Source organism: Alligator mississippiensis, chromosome 14, assembly GCF_030867095.1.
Source record: "Alligator mississippiensis isolate rAllMis1 chromosome 14, rAllMis1, whole genome shotgun sequence".
NCBI lineage: Eukaryota > Metazoa > Chordata > Crocodylia > Alligatoridae > Alligator > Alligator mississippiensis.
The window spans coordinates 18,090,863-18,099,241 of NC_081837.1; the positions used below are offsets into that span (position 1 = coordinate 18,090,863).

The window sequence follows — 8,379 nt, forward strand, 5'->3', positions numbered from 1 at the left end:
GCCCAGGCCTGAAGGAGCTGTGCACCAGCACTGGGGTGGGACAGGGAATCAAGGCTTGTCCAGTGTAGCTACATGCACTGCACAGCCCAACACAGAGGGAGCAGGATGGAACAACTGCTGCTTTGTACCCAGTTGTCCCAGATGGATGTCAGCACAGTTGCATGTTATGGGCAGGCTACAACAAATAGCTGCTTCTGTCTAAAGAAGCACCGAGGCACATAAATAACCAGCATCTAATATATACTACAAGGCAGTTCACCACAATACAATATAATAGGAAATAAAACAATATAATATAACTTAACCTAGCCTAACCTAACATCATATATAGGGGGAAAGGAGAGGCAGGGAGGGTGGTGAGGGCTGGAGAGGGAAGGGGCAGAACAGAGGGAGTAGCTTTCTGGTGCTGATTTTCTGCCCTACATCATACAGCCCCCACATCCACTCCTTCATGCTTGATGTCCTGCAGACCAGGTCCTGAAATACAAAAAGGCAACAGAGAAACTTTCAGCAACTTCCCAGGTGGCAGAGGAGGGAGAAAAAACAAAGGGTGATGTATAGGGGTGTGCAGAGACCACCACACAGCTGGAATCAATTGTCAGGACCCTTAGCAAATACTCTGAGCACAGCCTTGCTGTCCCACAGGGCACCAGCTCATCAGAGCTGTCTTCACCCATCCATCCTGCCCAGCTGCCTAGAAGTTCGTCCTGACTAACATCAGCTGAGTCACAAGAGTAGAAACTTCTACCAAGGAGACAGGGTGGACCCCACAGTGTGCTGGGGTTCCCACAGCACTGACACCTGCTGCTTGCGTGGGACATATGTTGGAAATCCAGTCTCTAGCAGTGGGAACTGTCCCCAGGGGTAGGGCAAACAATGCCCCCATGCAGTGAGGAAGCTTGCCCACGGTGCCAAGAAGAGGCAGGCACCAAACCCTAGGCCCTCTCCCCACTGAGCTCTACCCAGCAGCCACTGGGGCTCTACTGTTCTCGCATCTTACCAGGAGGGAGCTGGGGGCCGCGGGTCACAGTCCGTGTTCCCAGAGAGGCGTGGGAACTGCCATAGTACAGCCGTAGAATCATCTTCAGTGGCTGCAGTGAAAGGCATCGTGACATGGCATCAGTGAGAGAGAAGAAAACTCATGGGATTAAAACCAATACAAAACCATGGCCACACCCTGATCCCAACGGGGCGGCACCCCCGGCAATGCCCATGGCTGTGCCTGGGTGACTGCACTGCTGCCAGTGAAAGCTGCTGTCTGTTGCTAACCCTCACTTCCATCCAGCTATTCGTTCCCGGTCCCTATTCCAGGGTTAGTCTCCCTAAACCTCTCACTGCTGCTATCAATTCCTGCCCAGGGCCCCTTCCCTAGAAGATGTGTCCTAGAAGACTTCCTCTGAGTCCCAGCTGTGGGGCTCCTAGGTGTCAAGAGATATCTCTGGTGAGTAACACAAGACATGTCTGAGGGGAGAGGTGATGGAGCTGCCTCCAAAACTCAGCCATCTTGTGTGAGCGCAGCCACTTCTGCTTTACACAAAGTTCCCATCACTGTAAATAATTTCAGGGCTTGGAAGCCCCCAATGCATGCGCTTCTGGAGATAATCTCTGTACAGGCCAGAGGCTGCACAAAGCAGTTGCTGTAAGGGGATACTGGGAAACTTAAGAGGAGACCAACCATAGAAAGCAGATTTCGGATGCTGCACCAAGCTGCACAGTTCTTGCCTGGAATCTGGAAATAAAATACAAATTATTTCCGATGGACTACCAGTTCTCAAAAGTGAAAAGAAACATTCACTAGTAACTTCACGTGAACAACTTAAAACATAAAATCGTAGAGAAGTGGGGCTGGAAGAAGGGACCACCAGAGGTCACAGCCAGTCCAGCCCCTGCCTGAGAGAGGAACATCCCTATCCAAACCATCCCATACAATCCATCTTCTAAACTCTACATCAGACTGCCCTCAACCCTGACATGACGCAAGACCTAACACCCTCACCTGCCACAGGTGAAGCAGGAGAACCATGGCAGCCAACGTCCTGCTTCTATGAAATGTTATCAATATACACTTGAGAGATCTTGCATACAAGTCACACTCCCCACTACAGAGGAAGGAACCCCGCACCCCGACAGACCATACCAATCTCACCATGGGGTAAAATTCTTTCCTGACCCCAAATGTGGCGTTGGTCTGATCCTAGGCAGATGGGTAAGACCCTCTAGCCAGGAGCCTCTGGCTTTGGTCCCAGCAGAAGCATTGGCACAGCACAGTCAAGGTCCCCAGCCATAACACCCTCAAGGCACATATGTCCCAAAAACATAACACCTTCACCGGCCTGTCTCCCCTGACGTCATAAAGAGGAAGAACAATCTGAGTGGCCTCAAGCTAATTCAATTCCCTTGCAATACACTTGAAGCTGAGATGACATGTAAACATATTCCAGCCCAGCACATGAAAGGGCAATTTCAAATACATCCTTACCACACGGGCCATTACTGGAGTGCAGAACTGGAAAATCTGTTACCACTAACAGACATGATACCTTTTGCATTGGCTCCAAGACATGCTGGATCCTCCCCTTCCCAGTGGGTCAAAGCTGACCAGGACTCCAAGTTTTTCCTGTCTGGAAAGTTTAGCATGATGTTACTGGCAGAACTGTGAAGTCCAAGAGGTGCCCAGGAGGCCTGCTGTGTTAGGACTCGGGCAAGAGAAGACTGTGCAGCAACCCAGCACTTCCACTTCCAAGGGATGCAATTGGGAAAGGTGGAAAAATACAGGAGCTACTGCATGAAGAACTTCTCCACAGGAGCTTTAGGATTTCTGTTCCAATTGTATGATAAACAGCTGACAAAAGCCTCCCAGTTGCTCGGCAGTCTCGCCTACCCATTAAGGCTGCCATGCTCTGCCACCTGATCTTGCAGGTTCCAGGCTTGGAGACATTGGCCAATAGCCCCTAGGCAGAATGGGGTTTTCTACATGTCTGTACAAAACATGAATTATCTCAGTGGGAACCTCTGAGAAAGGCAAAAAGGCTGCAAAGAGACATTCATGGACAAAGGTTCCTGCATCATGAGTCTAGAGGAGGCTGGGGCACAAACCTCTGCTTCCAGCAGTACCAAACGTCTGATCTTGCATCACAAGGTTGGCTTCCCTGGCAGTGGGGCCAGGGTGAGTGATAGCACTGGCATGGTGTCATATGGGAATTGGAGGGCACATTGTATTTCCATCACCTTCTCTCTCTGTCCATCCTGTCCATTTGGCTAGAAGTTGATACTTGGGATACTATAAGCATCCCAAGAATCAGAAACTCCTCTCAGAGAGACAGGGTGGGTCGCTTGGGTTTCTGTTCCCACAGCACTGATAGGTGCTGCCTGCTAGAGACACATGTTGGAAATCTAGCTTCAAGCAGTGTGAAGTGTCCCCATGGGTAGTGGCCTGAAGGGATCCTAGCCTGGGTTCAAAGGCACAAGTGGACAGCTGGGAGAAAAACTCACCTCTGCCTGCCCTGGCTTCTTCCCAGACATGGCATCATCCTTGGTCCATGCCCTCTGAAAAGATCAAGGCCATAAGCAAAAGGTACTTTCCACAAGCTAAGGTGATTGCTGATTAAACAAGGGGTCCCTCCACCTCCAGGCCTTCCGCTTTTCCCTGAGGAATACCCCTTGAGTTTGCAGATTCTGCCCAGGGCCAAGTGATCTTCTGGTTCTGCCTTGGTCTCCACCTGAGCTCAGCCCAGGTCCTCAGCACGGCAGGGGAGCCCCAGCCCTGCCTCTCTCAGCACAAGAGAGGGCTCGTGCACACATGGTGTCTGGGGGGAAACTGGGTGCTCAGGCAGCAGCTGTCCCAGCAGCAGAACAGCAGCACATCCGTGCAAAGGGCTCATTTGCTGGAAGCAGTGCAGCTTCTAAGTACCAAGAGATCTGGCTGAGGAGCAACACAAGCCTAGTCTGAGGGCAGACACTAGGACCACACCAGCCCTTTCAGGTTGGGATGGAGGACGAAAAGAACTAACCAGTGCTGGTGTCTCCAGCTGCCACAGCTGCTCACTTTTGAAGGGTGCCAAAACACCTGTTCCACCCTGCCACGCTCCCCTGCAGCGGGTTGGCCCTGCTGGACGCTGCCAGATGCACCTTGAACATTGTATTACTAGTTGGACCTTGAGACATTGCAATCTCAAAGTAGTGAGACAGAAAGGTATCCGACGCGACAGCAAAGATTTCCCAAGATGCAAAAAGGAGGCACACACCAAGCCCCTAGGTCCTCTTGAACCTGTGCTCTGCCACCAAGCAGCTGTTGATGTCTTACTGTTATTGTGTCTTACCGGGAGGGCACCGGGAGGTCGTCTGTCCAAAATCCTTTTCCTGGGAGGACGTGGGTACTGCCATGGTACAGCCCCCAGAAGCATCTTAAGTGTCTGCAGTGAAAGACATGGTGACATGATGTCAGTGACGGAGAAGATGAAGCATTTGATTAAAACCAATGCAATGCCCAAGCCACAACCCCACTCCCAGTGACAGGCACCCCTAGCAATGCCCCTGGATGCGCCTGGGTGAGCACTGAGACAGCTCTCAAGTAAAACGTAGTCAAAGCTGCTGACTGTTGCTAATGAGCATTTCCATCCAGTCCTTCACTTCCTGGTCCTCCTAAACCTCATGCATCTGCTATCAGTACCTCAAGTACGTCTCCCACCACCTCAAGGTTACTGATGCTCCTGATCCAGGCCACAGCCACCCCAGGCAGGAAGAGCCCTGTGCCCTTTCACTGGGAATAGCTCTGAGGGGATCTTACAGGTCAGATTCAGCAAAGCCCTTAGACAAGGATAACTCCTAGCTCCAAAGTGTTTTCCTACCTGCTAGCGAGATGCCATGGGATGTATTCATGGCACCTTTCCAGCCTGAAGTGGGGGTACTTAGCCTGCAGGGTGCTCATTTGCTGCATTTTGTAACTTCACAAACAAAGCATTTCTGTTTAGACCCTGCAATCCTGGCCACGGGGCTGCGTCCCACTCACCTGAGGAAAAACCTTGTCACTCACCTGATGCATGGGATTTAAGGAGTAGGACAGAGGCTATTTCAAACCAGTTATGTCTTGTTTGGATTGATAGTATTGCTGAGGCTCACCTGACACCCAGAGTGAGCCTCAGTCCTCAGCTGTCTAGTGCTCCATGCGCCCAACTGCTACCAGTCTTGTCCTTAGCCACTATATCTCCTGAGAGGCATAAGTGGCTCCATCTGTCCCTGTAGCCATACCCATGCCTTGCAGGTGGTACTTCATATCACTTCAGGGGGTCCCTGGCTCCATCACAACACTTGGACTGCTCAGGCCTCAAATCTTTGTTGGGGCTTCAGCTTTCCTGGCTTTGGTCCTTTTTCTCTGGCTGTGCTCCGTCAGCCAAGGTCCATGGCCTTGGACTTCAGGTTCTGGACTTCAATCCCGTCCTGTCCTTCTCAGGCTCCTTAGGCCCCTGACCCTGGTCTTGCCCATCTTGGGCTACTTGGGCCCCTGGCCCTGCTCTCAACCACCTTGAGCTGCTTGGTCCCCTGGCCCTAGACCTGGCAAAGCTGCTGCCTTGCATCCCCACCCCCAGGGTCCCTGACCCAGGCTGGGCTGCTCTCATGCTGCTCAGGCCCTTTAAGGTCTCTCCCCTCAGCACAGCTCTATGCTGGGTGTCTTGCAGGTGCCCCCGTGACTTCCATACCACCCCCATAGCCACAATCCAGTCCTCCAGTCTTAGACTTCAGTGTAACACAAGTATAAGCAAGCAGCTTCCCAAGCTAAACTTTACCCTCACTCTGGGTCAATGCCCCACCACAAGGCATACCTCCCTTTAGCTAGGCTGACCATAACAAGATCATGGACATCCGGGACATTGCCCCAAACCTCTCCTCCCGCACTCTCACAAGCTGGCAGGGGGCTGGGTCGCTTTTAGGTGGGCAGCCGTTCCTGGCTGCTGCCTGCTAGCTGGGTTGTGCCACTCAGTGCTGTTCTGACTCCCTACCCTGCACCCCTGCATTTCCGAGGCACCCATTATAATTCTTCTCAGCCAGCCAGGCTGACCTCTTTAATCTGGGACTGTCTCGGCAAACCAGGCCAGGTGGTCACCCTTCCTTTAGCTGCTCTGTCTAGCACCCCTGGGTAGCTCGGGTGTCCATGGCACTGTTCCATGAGGCCTCTCTCTTCCAGGAGCTCCTTCTCCCCAGCATGCAGGGCAAGACTGCCCCTTTTGCCACAGGCCCTGGGCTTATATACCTCTAAGCCGCACCCCTTCCGGTCATGTGGCTCACCAGCCACACACAGGGGTTTCCCCTTTTCCCCATGGCCAGCACGTGCTCTCCTGCTGCAGCTGCACACAGCCCACTTGGCCCGCTGCACCCTCATTAAAGTGACAGGAGCCTCTGGCTTCCTGCCACGCCATTGATTCACACAGGAAACGGGTGCCGAGGGCGTTCCCTCTGACCTGATGATTTATTCTCTGACCAGGAAGATGAGCTGGAGAAAGATCCAGTCTGACAATGGAGGAGCAAAATGTTGGGAACACAGAGGAGAGGAGAGGAGAGGAGAGGAGAAGAGAGGAGAGGAGAGGAGGGCTGGCCGCCTCTCAGCAGAGGGTCACACAGCCCTGGGGTCCAGCACTGCCAGCGATGGGCCCTTCTTATTCCCATACCCAAGCCGAGGAGGTCTCCACTACTACCACGTGAATTCAGCTGCACTCTGCGAAGCAACTGTTTTGCCAGTGGTGGTCTCTCTTCTGTGAATCGTACTGACCAGAAGCCCAGGGGTCCTGGACACGGCTGCCTGGGGCCCCATGGAAAACAGTCCCAGCCGTCCACCTCTAAGGAGAGGCAGCGAAGGTAGGAAAAGCCCCACATTTCTCTCACTGCTCTCTCTGGAAAAATGTAACGTGGTATTTTCCCTAAACATTTCTCTTACCTCAGCAGATGTTTTGGGGGACTCAGCCAGGCTCCCTCTCAGGGCTGATCCAAAACGCCCACAAGGTAGCAAACAAATTGCTCTCCGAGCTCGTCTCCTGTGCCACTGGCAGGCCCTGAGTGGAGAGAGGGGGTTAGCTGTGTGAGACTGGACTCCGGCAGAAGGCAGCGCAGGGGTCTGTATTTCAGACTACTAGAGTTGCAAGTCAATGCTTTCACATGGAGATGGAGCTAATTGTCACGTGCATGTGAAATCAAGGCTGTTACAGGCAGGATGGCATGACCGATTTCTTGGCACTAAGCTTTGTTGCCAAACAGTGCCTATTAGGGCTAAGCAAAGCAGTTTGCGATGGCATTTCGAAACCCTCCACTTGCATGGCCTAAGAAACTGGGGAAAAGGAAAAAACAGAAGTAAAGCCTCCCTTTGGTATTTTTGAAGTGAGATGGTTCACACTATACCTGCAAACTATATTTCTGTTTCAGTCTTTACCTGAATGTATTTGTTTTGAAATGCATCTCCCCAAATTCAAATGAAATGCTTCAAGTACACACCAACTGCTGAAACTTCCTTAGCCTGACGAAGGGTTTTTGAACTTGAAAGCTTGCTTAATAACTATTCTCCAACTATTTGGGTTGGTCTAATAAAAGATATCAAATTCACTCAAGGAACCTTGTCTGCCTCCTTCAAGCAAAACATTCGTTGCCTTCTTAGCTTGCCTTGGCTACTGCCTGAAAAACCAAATCCTCAGACACTTGCCATGGTCACAGGGGTGAGATTTCACTTCACAGCTGAACAGAAATGGGATTATTTCCCTCAGAGGAAGTAGCATCTCCTCTAGTTCAAGGTCTCCATATCCCCAGACACCTGCTGCTCAGCTTCCTTTCCAGGCAACATTCCCAGAAGACCAGTCGAAATGCTAAGGAAGAGAACAGCCCAGGTAGGGGCTAAAAATCAGATGATGCCCACAAATAAGGGATTGTGCATCGCACCCTGAAAGGAGGGGCATAGTTAAAAAGGGAGCTCGCCACACTATGGATTCTCCGTACGCCTGGAGACAAGCAGTCCCCACGGGCAGAAAGAGATTCTGCCGACTAAGTGAGAGCAGCAGGCAGCTGTCGCCTGAAAGGGCGGCCGGGATACCTGGGAAGGAGTTGATGGAGTGGCCTGGCCATCTTTGGAAGCAGGCTCTTGTTTTGCCAGAGTCTGAAAAAAGGAAACCCAGGTAGTCAGACAGTCTTCCAAGGGTTTTGTGGCTCCAGCAAAACTCAGCATCAGTCAAACACAGAACACAAGTAAATCACACATAATACACTGAAGCAAAGCCAGAGACAGTCGGTTCTGTTTGCTCTGTAAGGAGAGAAGGAGTAAGCCAGCAGTAAAGAGCGGGCACAGCCAGATGTCAGTCCTTCCTAGGGAACGCCTCTGTGGGCACAGCACGTTCCCCAGGCTGT

At 51.9% G+C, this 8,379-nt stretch overlaps 1 long non-coding RNA gene across 1 annotated transcript; it reads right to left on the reverse strand.

Annotated features, from left to right (window-relative positions):
* Positions 1-254: 254 nt before the first annotated feature.
* LOC132244824 (uncharacterized) lies at positions 255-4,408 on the reverse strand. Its single transcript, XR_009456606.1, has 6 exons — positions 4,320-4,408; positions 3,493-3,546; positions 2,541-2,621; positions 1,676-1,729; positions 1,001-1,091; positions 255-477 (listed from the first exon to the last, which is right to left on the reverse strand). It is a non-coding gene; the product is annotated as an uncharacterized LOC132244824 (long non-coding RNA).
* Positions 4,409-8,379: the final 3,971 nt, after the last annotated feature.